The following is a 15,265-nucleotide window of genomic DNA, read 5'->3' as shown; positions in this document are numbered from 1 at the left end:
ATAAAAATAAAAAAATAGAAGCCCCTGAAGGCTTTTGAGCAGAGGTTTTCTACTGTGCAAGAGCTTTGTAAGGTGGTTGGGTCTAGCATTTCTGTGCAGGACAGGTTGGATGGGGAAGAAATAAAGAGTTCGTAAGGAGGCCATCGCAGAAACCCAAGTATGAAGTGATGAAGAGTGATGACAGTGGAAATTGAAATCGGGACAGATATCAGAGATGATTCAAAATAGCATAAGAGGACTAGAAAAGGAATAGCTATGGGCACAAAGGAAATATTCTGTCAAAGATGACTAAAGGTTCACATCTGAGCAATTATAATAGATGTCTGCTATAATGCTGTGTAACAAACAATCCCATAATCTCAGCGTATTACAGCAATAAGCATTTATTTACTGTTTGTGGGTGTGCAGGTTGGCTATTACTCTTGGGTGACTGGGCCCAGATAGGCTTGACTTCAGGCTGCTGGTTGGGTTCAGGTCTGTTCCAAGTGTCTCATCCTGGGACCAGATGCCATCCAGGCAAGTTCATCTCGTGGCAGATGGCAGAAGTGCAAGAGACCAAACCAAACCATGAAAGCACTTTTAAAGCCTCTATGCACATCAATTCTGCTAATGTTTCTATTGGCCAAAGCAATTTACATGACTAAGTCCAAAGACTTTGGAGCAAGGAAGTATCCTCTAATGCTACCAAGGCACTGCAAGGTCACATGGTGGAAAGAGTGAAGAATAGGGAACCATACTCCAGTTTACCATGGCAACTAAATTAGAGACATGGAAATTAGGAGTAGGGTGGAGGAGGATATTGGGTTTCTTAAAACAAGGCACACCTGTAATATGACAGCCAGCTCTGTGATGCAAAGATTTCTGATATAAAAGTCAGGAGATCTGGGTTCCAGATCTAACTCTGGGGCATACTCATGTTGCTATTTTCTGCCATAGATATTAAACCTGGACCATCAGAAAGATTTCTTTTTTTCTTGCTTCTAGATTTATTGTCATTTTGCCCTCCCCTAAATTCTGTGGCTGGGATCTTGCCGTAAGTGGCTCCTGAGATCACCCTTGCAACCGAACTTAGTGGATCTGTCACCAAAGCAAAATTCTGTTAAAATTGCATATCTGGTCTAGAGGAAGAGACCAGAAGGAAATATTCCAAGATATTACCACTGGTGGTGATATGTCATGCTATTTTATGTCTTTCTGTATTTTCCAAACTTTCTATGATAAAAATACATAAATTTTATAATTTCAAGTGATTTTTTTTTTACGAACTTTAAAAAATCTTGTCATTGACTCAACTCTATTTTCATCCATTCTTTGCCAGTAAATAAAAAAAAATTACGTATCTGAAGCATTAGTCAGATGGGCCTGCCAAACCATGCCTTCCTTGCAGGGGCACATGCTTACCAACTAACATAAGGGCAGTTACCATCCTTATAACCCTAATTTCTGAGATTCAGTGTCCCCCCTGCAGAATTTTTTTTTGTGGGGGCCAGGGGAGGATTTTTAGTTTGAATACAGATGAGCAAATACAGTTTTTCCTCTTTTTCTCTGCTTAGTTTTTTGTGTTATTGTTGGGGTTTGGGGCCTGTCTGGGAACTAAGTCAGGCAGGAAGTAGGCACAAAAAATCTACCAGCTTTCGTAATTTCATCAGTTTTCAAAATGCTCATCAGCCACTCCCACACTTAGTCATATCACCACAGTGATGCACCTGGCAGCAGGCAAAATTACCTGAAAAAGAGTACTCTTTGTGCTCTGGTTATCTTTACTATTCAAATTCTTATTTTCTCAGACCACAGTTTGGTAGGTTTTGCATGGAAGGAACATGGGTTTTGGAGTCAGGGTAATCAGATTAGGATTACTGAAACAAACCCTCCCTTGACTCTGTGTCCCTCCCCAGCTGCTATCTACTTTCATCTCTCATTTAAAACTCTCCAGAGTCTCCACTTCCTCACTTCCCATGCACTTTGCAACCTTGCACAGCCTGGCTTCTGTCTTAAGCCCTTTAATGAAACTGTCCTTTGCAGCAACAATCTACTTGTCAAGTCCAAAACTCAGCCCCTAGTTTACCTTGCCCTTTTGGATACCTGTGAAACCCTCAATTATTCACTCGTCAGGCTCTCCTGGTTTCCTCTTTCCCGTTTCTTCCCCCTCTCAGCCTCCACAGGTTGGTGTTTTCCTGGATTCTGCCCTCTACCCACTGTTGCTCTCACCCCCATGCTCTCTCTTGGTGGTCTGATTCATTCTTAGTTTCAAACACGATTCATACGCTGATAAGTCCAGCCCAGCCCTCTCCCTTGTGAGTCATACTTCCCGGACCTGCTGGTCATCGTATGGATGTTGCATGGGCCAGAAACTCACCATGTCCAGAGCTGAGCTCTTCATCTTCCTCCTCAGGGCTCTTTGTTTGCAAGCAATAGAAACTGATCCTGATGGGCTGTCACACCTAGGAGATGAATTGGAAGGATGGCCTGGTGATCCCTAGAATCATGGGATTCATCCAACAACCTTGTGGCTGGGGGACATGGGGACCAAGTCTGTGTGTCTGTAGATGCAAGTTCTCTGGAGGGAATTTGATAAACCCAGCTTGGGTCACAGCCCCACCTGTGGGGTTTGTTATCAGAATAAAGTGGGACGAGAGGTGCAAAAAGTTCCTGACCGACAGGACCATAGCCGTTGCGCCTCCTAAATCTACTTTTCCCTCTACATTCTCCATCTCGGGTGGTGGCCTGCCATCTACCCTAGTGCCTCTTTCCTATCCCAAAGCCAATCACTAAGTCTCAGGATTTTGTCCCCTAAAGTGGTTCCCCAAATAAATGCCTCCTCTCCATCACTTGGACCTCTGACCTAGTTCAGGGCCCCGTTTTCTCTTGCCTTGATGACTATTATGTTTCCTAAAAGTCTGCCTGCTTCCAGTCTTGTCCACCTCAAATCTGTCCTCTACATAATAGCTGGAATGATCTATCTGAAACCCAAATCTGACCATGTCATTCCCTTGTTGAAACTCTTTGCTTACAGGATAAGCTATGGGACTTACAATTCAGGTTTCTTGGTACAAGAGACAAATTCTGCCAGGGCTTGGTCCCCACCTATAACTCAGTCCTCACTCCCTGCTCTACTTGTGACTCTATAGCCATGTTCTTCTTTGCTGGTGCCATTCCCTCTGCCTGAGAGGCTACCCTCTCCCCCATCACCCCACCCGCAACCTGGCTATTACTAAGTCATCTTTAAAACTCAGTTGAGACCTCAGTTGTCCCAGGCTGCCTTCCCTTAGGTCTTTCCAGATACCTCATGTTGGGTTGGGGACCCATACTCAATGTTCCCATAATACTTTGAACATATCATTGTCACTGCGCATAACCCATTGCTTGAAAAATATCTGTTTATTTACCTGTCTTTCTTTGCCAGAGCTATTAGGACAAATAACCACAGATGGGTTGGCTTAAACAAGAATTTATTGTCTGATGGTTTCACAGGCTAGAAGTCCAAAATCAAGGCGTTGGTATGACCATGCTTTCACCAGAATCTTTGGCATCCCCTGGCTTACAACTTTGCTTCCCAACACATGGTCCTTGTTGAGTTGGCTCTTCCACTTTCCACTGACTTCTGGCTTCTATGTCTTCCGACTGCCTCCTGTGGTTTTCCATTTGTAAAGCCTCCAGTAATAAGGTTTAAGACCCACACTGATTCAGTTGGCCACACCTAAATAGGATTTTAGAAGATCCTATTCACAAATGAGTCCATACATTAACTGATAATACATCTTCAAAGGGTCCTACATACAAATGGGTTCACACCTATAGGAACACAGATTAAGATTAAGAATATCTTTTGTTGGTAGACATAATTCCATCTATCATTGTAGCTATGTCTCTAACGAACTGAATTCTTGGAAAGCAAGGACAGAGCAAGGCATATAGTAGGTACTCAATAAATGATTTTTGAATGATCCCTGATCTTGAGTAAACCATATAAACTCTCTGGGTTTCAGGTTCCTTCTTGCAGAAAGGGGATAAATCTACGTAGCCCATGTTGTAAAATCAAATGAGGTAAAGTCCATGAAGTGCCTTGCTCATTGCCTGGCTAATAGTAAGTGCTCAATTATAAGTTGCTTCCCTCACCAACATCCCCCTGCTACAATTTGAATTAAAAGGGAAAAGATTTCTTTGTAGCCTTTGTTTAATTCCAAGTCTCCTCTACTGGAACATTAGCTCTGGGAGAGAAGGGGGCTGGCCAGAAATGTATTATTCATTACTAAATCTTTTGCACTTGGCAGAGGCTTAATAAATATTTTTAGAATAAATGAATAACTTTTACATATGCTTATTTGATCTTTCATTGCATCTTCAATGAACTCAGTGTATTTGTTTCCTTTTTTCCCCTTATATAGGTTACCAACTTCAACTGATTCCATATGCATTGTTTCTCTTGGCTACTTCCATACTCTATCTGCCAACCAGTCAAAGCTTGGGGGAAAGCGAAGGCTGAGCTACCAGCTAAGCCACCGTGCCAAGCAGTGAGAGTTGTTGCTGCTCAGACTCCAGCTCTAGAAATGGTGTCGGCAAATGCATTGGGACTGGGGGGAAGGATCCTGCTTCTACCTAATGACATGCCACACTTCACACATACTGGCTTAATTCTCATAATAATCCTAGGAGGTGAATACTGTCATCCTTCTGGATCAGGCAGTGTGCCAGCAGGAGACCGATGATACACTCAAACTGGGTAACTGAGGGGTTTTTTATAGAAGTGTGAGCAAGTTTAAGGAAGTTGACAAGGGATAGTGTAATACCCCAGGGAGCCCTTATCTCCCCTAGGCCTGAAGGGACAGGGGATTCCCAATCCACAGCCACCCAGTAGGGAGGGAACCAGGAGAATAAAGACCCTGACCTCAGTTTTCTCCTGCCAGGGCTCCCCGTGGGCCAAATGCACCCAGGAGACAAAGGGCAAGGGGGCCTGTTGATGCAGTCCAGAAGGGTGAGCCTTCCAGGGGGTAAACAGGGTGAGAAGAGCAGAGAGTGACTCTGCAAGAGCAAGCAAGATGGCCAGTACAGCTAGGTTAGACACTACTAGGAGATGGAACCCAAGCGGCCCACCTTTTAACTTGCTTCTACCACAGTGTCATGGAGACTCCATTCTCTGACTTTGCATGCACACTAGTCGTGCTTCTGTTCTTGCCGTGAAACCAGGTCAGACTACAGCATTCTGGGCTGACCTAGAAGTTTTCCACGCAGTCCCTAAGAGATAGGCACATGGAATAAATGTGAGGGCAACTCTCAGATAAGGAAGGCGGACTCTTCTCCATAAACACACACATGCACATACGAACGTGTGGCATACTCCTCTATCAGCTCCCAAGAAACCACCCGGCAAACAACAGCAAAGGTTATGTTTTAAATGAACTTGGGGTCCAAGGCCCTAAGAGGTGCTCAGAGTCTAGACTTTGGAATCAAGCTGGCCAGGACTTGAATCCAGACTCTAGCACTGGTTATGTGAACTTGGGCCTCATCTGTAAAATCAAAATTGTAGTACCAGTGGGGGTGCTGTTAGGCTTAAATTAAGATATGCAATATGCTTCCACTCATTAAACATCAGACAAAAATCATGTTCTGGTAATTTCTGTGTCTTTGCACTCACTACAGTAACTTTTTGACCAGGCGTAATTAATTACTCATTCCAATTTTCTGAGTCCTTAAAAAATGGGTACATCTACAACTAAAAAGAAGGATAATAGTACCTGTAGGCATTTATAGGTTTCAAAGCACTTCCTTTGAATTATCAAATATGATTGTTACAAAAACCCAGTGAGTGCCCTCCCCCCTACGTGGGACCTGACTCCCAGGGTTATAAATCTCCCTGGCAACACAGGTTATGACTCCCAGGGATGAGTCTGAACCCGGCATCGTGGGATTGAGAACATCTTCTTGACCAAAGGGGGGATGTGAGATGAAACAAAGTGAAGCTTCAGTGGCTGAGAGATTCCAAATGGAGTTGAGAGGTCCTCTGGTGGGCATTCTTATGCACTATACAGATACTACTTTTTAGGTTTTAATATACTCTGGAGTAGCTAGAAGTAAATACCTGAAACTATCAAGCTCCAACCCAGTAGCCTTGACTCTTGAAGACTATTGTATAATAATGTAGATTACAAGGGGTGACAGTGTGATTGTGAAAACCTTGTGGCTCACACTCCCTTTATCCAGCGTATGGATGAATGAGTAGAAAAAGGGGGACAAAAACTAAATGAAAAATTGGGTGGGATGGGGGGGATGATTTGGGTGTTCTTTTTTTACTTTTATTTCTTATTCTGATTCTTTCTGGTGTAAGGAAAATGTTCAAAAATAGATTGGGGTGATGAATGCATTACTATATGATGGTACTGTGAACAGCTGATTGTATACCATGGATGATTGTATGGTATGTGAATATATTTCAATAAAACTGAATTTAATTTTAAAAAAAACTCAGTGAGAAAGGTTGCACAAATATCACTCTGCATATTTTAAAGATGGAGAAACTGACCCTGGGTGAGACTAAGTGACTTGCTCAAGGCAGTAAAATGTGGATAAGTAATGGCCTCAGGGCATCCCACTAAAAAGGCAGCCCCTGACTAACTTGTCCCTGTACGGACAGGTGGATCGTGCAGCCCAGACAGGACGGTGTGCACACAGACATTACTCCACAGCCATCATCAGGCTGCTGTATTCTGGATCACTTAATAAGGTACGTTTCACCCAATTATAATTATGCCCTTCATTTGCAACAAAGACTATCTGAGCCACTTCCTCTAGCTAAGCCTGAGAACAGGGGAGTGGCATGCACTGGCCCTCTGCTGTTCCATCTTTCTTAAAACAGACGCCCTCTCTGTGATTTCTCATGGTGGAGAAAAGTGTGTTAACTCTGTGGGCTTTCATAAAGGCTTTTGCTTGTGTTCAGGGAGAGCAGAACTTGCCACAAGGTTTGAGTTACTGGAGGTGGGTGTTTTACAATAAGAAACCCATCTTTGACAGCACAGAAAGTGCATTAGCATCCTCACCTTCAGAGAAAGCTATTTTTGTCTTTCATCTTCAGAGACTATGTTCCAAAATAGGGGAGTATTAGGAGGAGGAAAAAATAAATAAATAAATAAAAAGCCCATGTCTCCAGCTCAGAAGAGAACAAATCACTGCCATTTCCTCAACAGCATCTGTAGCAGCAACAACTGCAAACGGCAATGATGGAGGGCAGGTTGAGTTTGAGTCAAGCTGCCCTTGGTAAAGCGTAACGTCCTGTGCTGTGATCTCCTGTGGGGTTTCTCTCCATACACTTCACTAAACAGGGTCCGTTACCATGGTTACCAGCAAATCACATGCTAGCCTTGCTACCTAGAAGTGTAGGAGAATAGCCAGATCGGCTGTGATGGGGGATATAAGCTGCGTCCCTTCCCAGTTGGGCTGGTTTTCCTTAGCAGACCAGGATGAACTTGGAGACCTTCCTCATTCTGACCTTCCCACGTCGGGGGTAAGAGCCAGACATTCTTTGGGCACCAATACATCTCTGTCAGAATGACATCAACACAAGTTTTCCTACAGGACTTCTGGTTTCAGCAGCCCCTCTCCCCCTCCTCAGCCCCTGCCTTCCATCACCCCTCTGCTGCACAAGGGTGCTATAATTTAATAGCTGGATTGAGGGGGAGGGGTGGAGCGTGCAGCCTACACCATTGGAATAAGCTGTTTTTAAAAAATCCAAGGATGGCATGAGTCAGGGAATTTGAAGCTGTGATACAATCAGGACGCTGATGCCTCCTGGGGAGGAAGCGGGGAGCATGCTCTCGCCCAGATCCTAAAGAGACCAGGCGGGGTCTGGTTTCCTAGGTGCAGCCTTGATGTGGGGCAGCTGTAGACCCTCAGCCTCCATGTCATGGAATTGGGTCCTCCCTAACATTCTCCAATGTTTTGGGGTGGGCAATGCCTCCAGGGAAGAGAAAGGCAAGGCCAGGAGAAAGCTCTCAAACAACAAAGCTCTCTGCCTCTTCTCCCTCCCTCCCTCCCTCTTTCCCTACAGAATCAGGCCGACTTAGCACAGAGTCACGTGCTGGGAGAAGTTGGTTTGTGAGTGGGTGTACCTTAGCAGCAGCAGCTCAGGCTTGATTCTGTGTGCATCTGTTTTCCCCTGAATAAGGATCTCTGACAATTACAAACTGCCTGCTTCTCTGGGTTCAGATCATATCTTATCTTGTCAATTCCATCAGATTTTCTGGGCCTCTTTCCTCCTTGCAAAAGCCAAGTCAGGATGATGGAAACAGACCCAGAAAGGTTAGCAGGCAGCAAAAGGCCAAAACGCAGGCACTGGGAAGGACTCTGTCATAGCTGTGCTGGGTGGTTCAGAGAAACTCACTTCAGAGCCCTGCCTCAGAAAGCGAGGTATCCTGTGGAGAGGGGAGGCAAATAGACAGGGGATGCAAATAGCCACACAAACGGGATTAACCCTCTGGACACTGCAAGGCAAGGGCCAAGGTGAGCAGAGGTCTTTAAAATGGGGTATTCACTCCAGAGGTGGGCAAGACTCTATCCACTGGGGTGCCAAAAATATCAGAGCTTCCATTCATTGTTATTTTATCTCTTCTTATTATTTGTGTTGGTACATGCATTGTACTGTATATAATTGTATCAGTTAGGACTAGTTTGGGCTGTAATCAGAGAAGAAAATATCTAAAACAACAACAGCTTAATCAAGAAAGAAGCTTATTTCTCTTTCATGTAAATGGAATTTGGAGGTCAGCCACCCAGAGCTGGTAAAGTGGCTCCGTGATCATCAGGGACACAGGTTCCTGTATCTGGTTGCTCCACCATCCTCAATCTGTGGCTTCCACCTCATGATCCAAGGCTGTTGCTCATGGTCCAGCCATCACATCAACATTCCAGGCAGCAGGAAGGAGAAAGAAAGGAAGAACCTCATGTTCCCCACCCACCCACCCTCCAAGGACACTTCCTAGAAATCCCACATTACACTTCTGGCATTTCATTGGCTAGAATTTAGTCACATGGTCATAATTGGCCACAGGGGATCTGGAAAATTGTTGTTTATTCTGTGCTGCCATATGGCCATTAGTGTCATTCAAAGGAAATAGGAAAGGATGGACACTGCGGCACCCCTAGCAGTCTTTACCGCATTTGTAGATTAGTAGAATAACACGTGTGTACGCTTATAAATGTTTTAATTTCCTAGTCTGCTCCATGAAATGCGTCAGCTTAAACAATCGGAATTTATTCGCTCATGATTTTGAGGCTGGGAAAATATTCAAAATGAAGGCATCATCAAGGTGATGCTTTCTTCTTGAAGATCAGCTGCTGATGGTTCTTGGCTCCTCTGTCCCATGGTGACATCTGCTGGTCCTCGCTTCTCTTCTGGGTTTTGTTGATTTCAGCTTCTTGTTCCTGTGGCTTTTTTTCTCTGTCTGAATTTCATTCTCTTATAAAGGACCCCAGTAATAGAATTAAGACCCATCCTGATTGAGGTGGTTCGCACCTTAACAGAAGTAACCTCATCAAAAGGCCCTACTTACAATGGATTCACCCCCGCAGGAAGGAATTAACATGTTTTTCTGGGGTACTTTTCCAAACCATCATGACAAATGAGTGTTAAGAGATTGTCAAAATTGTTATTTTGAAGGCATGAAATTTAAAGACTATTGCTATGGATTATAAGTGCTCTAGAAGTGCATACAATTGATTAAAGAAAGGAGTAGGAAATTTGTTTTTAACCATCTACCATCTTGCATCCATTCCTCCTTCTCCTGGTAAAAAAAATTTAGAGAATTTCCTGTGGGAACTCACTGTCCCCCATTCTCAGCTATGCAGTTTGGGTAGGGTTACTGCAAGGGTGGACCCTAACCAGTCTAACTAACCAACTTCTCCCATCCCCTTGGCCACTGGGATTGGTTCAGATACTGAAAGCCAGTCCTGGGGCTTTTGTTTGACTTAAAAGGGATACACTGGACATAAAGCTGAGAGCACATGAGGTATGGAGCTTGTCGGAGAATTCAGTCAACACTCCAAGGAGGGGAGCCAGACTGAGAGAGGACCAGGTCCTGGCGGTATCCCTGAAGCTTCTGTATCAAGCTGCATCTGAAGGCAGCCCGACCCCTGGACTTTCTGGTTCCATAAGGCAAAACCATTATGTTTTTGCCTAAACCGATTTGGGTTGGGCTTTCTGACACTTGTAATTGAAAGACTCCTAAGGGAAGTCAAACTAGAGGCCACCTGGCTCAGCCTCCTATCCCTTCTGGGATGTCTCTGCCAAGGGTCTCAGACCACCTGGCCGAGCAGGCCTGGGCTTGAAGCAGCACTTGACCAGTGAACCTACCTCGCTCCCCTCCAGGCCTTTGTGCCTCTGCTCCTTCAGTCAGGACTGCTCTCCCCTCTGCCACTCCTGGCTGCCTGCTCTTCAGCCTTCAATAAAACAACAGGTAACTCTTCCTGAACACTTCCTTACCAGGAATGTTATGCCAAGGGCTTTTCAGCTCAAGGTCAAAGAGTGCTAATTGCCCTCACCCTCCATTCTCCCTCCATGCTCCCCTTCCTTAAACCTTCTGATTTTTAGTGGGCAGTGAATAAAGACCACATTTCCCAGCTTCCCTTGAGTCTAGGTGTGGCCAGGTGACTAGTTTCTGGCTACTGAGATGTGAATGGAGGTGATAGACACAACTGGGTGTGTCCTTACAGGGAGGGACAGGCTTGACCCTATCCCCTCACCCTTTCTGCTGGTTGGAATGTGGTTGGGAGCTGTCTTGGACCTTATGGATGAGACTGATCCTCTAGAATTGGCAGAGCCACTAGACATGACTTGGATGCCACATGGATGACTTCATGGAGCAGAAACACCATAGCTGGATGGGCGTCTGCATGAAAGAGGAATCCATTTCCATCTTGGCTAAGTCACTGCTTCTTTAAGGTCTTAATCTACCTAGGGCACATGTATTATGTCACTTAATTTAATTTTAATCACCTCATTTAATTACTCACTCCAGGTTGCACAGCAAGTGGCAGAGCTAGGATTTGAACCCATGTCTGTCTGACGCAGGAGTCCAGGCTGCTAGCCACTCCCTCAAGCTCTCTGCTCACATGTCCCCTGGCCAACGTGTCTTTCCTACATGCTGAGTGGTGTCATTGCCTCTCTGTGTGTAAACACTGTGGGACCAGAGGCTGGACTGTCTCCTGTGCACGGCCCAGGGCTAGGTGCTCCATCAATGTTGACCAGATAAATGAATAATAAATGACCTTCTGAGTTTCAGAATATCTATCAGACTATTGGAGGATCAAATGAGATCATGTTTGAGAAGATGTTTTGGAAACTACAAGTCAATGTATATCCTTCTGTTATAGTTAGCCTTCTGGTTTGGAAATTCTTTATATTTCAGGTGAGAATATGGTTGTTTTTTTCCATCCACATGCTCTGGCTCTGTCTTTTGGAGCCATCCTCTTCAAGGCAGCCCTTCCAATCATTTCACTGGAAGAGTTGGAGGGCAATTAGGAGATGGCTCAGATGCACCCCATGCTCCAGCCCAAAAAAGGCAGGAGTGGCATTTCCACTAAGAGCTCAGTCGGTCAGTGGCCTCCTAACACCTGATCGCTGTGATCAAACTGTGCCTCAACAGGGTGGGAGAGTAGAGGAGTTCCACACCATGCCCCAGACCCCTCCCTGATTCTGCACACATTCTTCCCTCTCCCACAGACCTTAGTCCTCTTTCAAGGCCAGGTTCAAAGTCATGTCCTCTGCAGAAGTCTTCCAAATCTGGCAAGAAAATCTAGGTGGTCCTTTCTTTTTGTTCCTCTGTCACTTTGTACTTAACTCTCTATTAAAAAATGGATCCCATTAGACTTTTATTTGTACATTTTTATAAACCATATTTTGTCCCTCTCCCAACTACACCTCCACCCCCCCTCATAGATGAGATGTTCAAGGGTAGAGACTGGGTCTTGCTTAGTTGATTCTCCACACCTAGCTCAGTGCTTGCACCTAGGTGGTAATTCAGTAAGTGTGAATGGATGAATGAGTAAATGAAAGAGCAGAGCAGCTGAAAATTTGTTTTCTGAAATTAGACAAACCCTGTCCAAATCCCATTAATTAACTACATTAATTCATGCGTGTACATATTCATTCATTCAAATGTTTTATTGATTACCTATTCTATTCCATACACCCTGCTAGACACAGAGGGACAAGGTCTCTGCCCCCACAGAGCTTATATCTAAATCATAGAGACTGAAAATAAACAAGTAAATCAGTAAGAAAACAAGATACCTACAGAGTTTAACATGTCCTATGAAGGAACTAAATAAGGCGAAGTGTTGCAGAAGACCTGGGGCTGGGGGTCGGGGCAACTTTAGAAGGGACAGGCAGGGAAGGCCTCTTTGGGGACATTTGAGCTGAGTCCTGCAGGAGGAGAATGAGCCAGACTTTTAAAGAACTGGAGGAAAAACAGGGGATAGCTAGGAATGGAAAAAAAATGACCTCTCTCTAAGGCTCTGTTTCCTCACCTTTCAAATGAAATAATAATGGCACCCACCCCACAGTTTGTTGTATGGCTTAAATGCATTTAAACACCTAGAGTTGCACTGGGCACATAGAAGGCATTCAATACATATTCTTTCTTATTATCAATAATGGGATAATGCTATGAAAAGGAAATGAGGTTGGTTTGGTAAGACTTTTTCTTAGTGAACCCATGCTAGCCTCTTGTAATCACCACTTCCTTTTCCAATGTCTCTGTGCCGGTTTGAATGTATTACGTCCCCCAGAAAAAGCCATATTCTTTGATGCAATCTTGTGGGGCAGACATAATAGTGGGGATTAAGTTGGAATGTTTGGATTCAGAGAAACGCCCCACCCAACTGTAGATGATAACTGATGGGATATTTCCATGGAGGTGTGGTCCCGCCCATTCGGGGTGGGCCTTGATCAGTGGAGCCATATAAATGTGCTGACTCAAAGAGACTGAAGGAGTGCAGCTGTGAGTGACGTTTTGAAGAAGAGCAAGCTTGCTTGAGAGGAACGTCCTGGGAGAAAGCCATTTTGAAACCAGAACTTTGGAGCAGACGCCAGCCACGTGCCTTCCCAGCTAACAGAGGTTTTCCGGATGCCATTGGCCGTCCTCCAGTGAAGGTACCCGATTACTGATGTGTTACTTTGGATACTTTATGGCCTTAAGACTGTAACTGTATAGCCAAATAAACCCCCTTTTTATAAAAGCCAATCCATCTCTGGTGTTTTGCATTCTGCAGCATTAGCAAACTAGAACAGTCTCCCAAGCTATCTGTTAAATAATCCATTTAAGAAATTTCCCAGGTACTGATGTTAATCTCTCTGGTCTATGGTTTCTAGAATCTCTTTAAAATGAGCATAACTACTTTATAAGATTGACAGAGTATGCCAGTTTGAATGTATTATGTCCCCAAAATGCCATGTTCTTTGATGCAGTCTTGTAGGGGCAGACGTATTAGTGTTGATTAGGTTGGAACCTTTTGATTGAGTGTTTCCATGGAGATGTGACTCAATCAACTGTGGGCAAGACCTTTGATTGGATAATTTCCATGGAGGTGTTACCCCACCCATTCAGGGTAGGTCTTAATTAAATCACTAGAGCTATATAAAAGAGCAGACAAACAGAAGGAACTTAGTGCTGCCGCTGAGAGACACATTTTGAAGATGGCTGTTGAAAGCTGATGCTGACAATTTGGAGAACGCCATTTTGAAATGCAACCTGCAAGCAAGCAGACACCAGCTAACAGAGGTTTTCCAGATGCCAATGGCCTTTCTCCAGTGAAGGTACCCTATTGTTGATGCCTTACCTTGGACACTTTTATGGCCTTAAGACTGTAACTTTGTAACCAAATAAACCCCCTTTATAAAAGCTAATCCATTCCTGGTATTTTGCATGATGGCAGCATTAGCAAACCAGAATACAGGGGGAGCAAATCAAATGTGATAATATATGTGGAACCCCTACACAATGGTAGCTATAACTGTTGCTATTTCTTCATAGTTTCCAGACACCTTACCATGTTGTCTGTCTTGGCAAGCACGCCATCCAGTTTGCCAAGGTTCTTCTTAAAATCAGCCCCCTGACACTGCACATGGAACTTCCAAGTAAGTTCTGGCCACAGCTGGGACTGTGCCTGAGGCCCACTGACTGTACCCAGCCTTACAATTAGGAAATAATTTAGTAGCACAGGCAAGAGTAGAGCCCAAGTTTTCTACATTCCAGTCCTTGGCCTCACTGGGCCACCCAGATGCATCTATAGCATCCTATGGTCTGGCAAGTAGGAAGAGGTTTGCCATGCTACCCCAGAGTGAAAAATCTCCTTTCAAGGTATTGCAAGGTACTCATAAGACTAGTAGTCTGTTGATGGGAGGACCTTGCGTTTGTCACAGGAGCAAATAGAAAGATTCTAAGTTTCTCAGAGTCAAACGCTTTTCTGCAGTTCAAAGTCCTCTGCACCAGTGGTTTCTCTGCTAAGGTGTGAGTGTATGTGTACATGTGTGCCCTCATACGTGCACATATGTGCATGCAAAAAAAAAAAGAGAGAAACAGTGCTGGATCCATACTCTATGACACTGATTCTTGCAAATGTGATTATTTTATGTATTCATGTTTTCAGGTCTGGCCTTAACTGGCAACATAAGCAGAAAGATGCCAAGGAAACTGGTGGAACAAGGGCTTAATTACAGGGACCTTTGTCCAACTGACATGCCGATAATTTTCTTAGCTGAATGATTCAGCAGTAATCCTGCCGAGGTTCTCAAAGGAATCCCATACCCAGGATGATGTAATGCCTCTCTACCTCTGCTACCACCACTTTTCCACATGCACCATTACACATTTCCATATCGTCTTAAGAGCCACAGTTCCATCTGTGGAACCTTCAGTTGCCATCTGCATTATGACAAATAGGCATTTTATTTTTAATTGGTATTACAGCATACGATGATACCAATATAACCCTTCATGTTCAATAATTCAATATAAAAATTAAGACTTGGAAAAAATCCTCTCCTTTGGTGAGTTAACATATCAACAAATCATGAGCTATTTCTGCAAAATGCCTCCTGTATCTCAAATTGGGTATTTGAGATATGTGTCCCATGAATATTACTTTGAGGCAAGTTGACTGACTTTATCATTGAAAATTGGGGTGACTGTCTAGACTTGCTGCGTGCTAAGTGCCTAGAGAATAACAAGAGCAAGGGACCTGGCTCCTACACTGATGCAGTGTGTGTATGGCTGGCAGA

At 44.2% G+C, this 15,265-nt stretch overlaps 1 protein-coding gene across 1 annotated transcript in view; it reads left to right on the top strand.

The window, feature by feature from the left end:
- The window catches only part of ZNF706 (zinc finger protein 706), a 44,836-nt gene extending 38,939 nt beyond the window's left edge, over positions 1 to 5,897 (top strand). Inside the window, exon 5 of the transcript XR_005211597.1 lies at positions 4,386 to 5,897. The gene's annotated coding sequence lies outside the window, so the exon portion shown is untranslated. The remainder of the gene's footprint in view (positions 1 to 4,385) is intronic.
- The last annotated feature ends 9,368 nt before the right edge of the window (positions 5,898 to 15,265 follow it).

The sequence above is a fragment of the Choloepus didactylus genome, chromosome 14 (genome assembly GCF_015220235.1).
Source record: "Choloepus didactylus isolate mChoDid1 chromosome 14, mChoDid1.pri, whole genome shotgun sequence".
Lineage (NCBI taxonomy): Eukaryota > Metazoa > Chordata > Mammalia > Pilosa > Megalonychidae > Choloepus > Choloepus didactylus.
The sequence above is the reverse complement of the archived record's forward strand: the minus strand, read 5'-3'. Positions and strand labels throughout refer to the sequence as shown.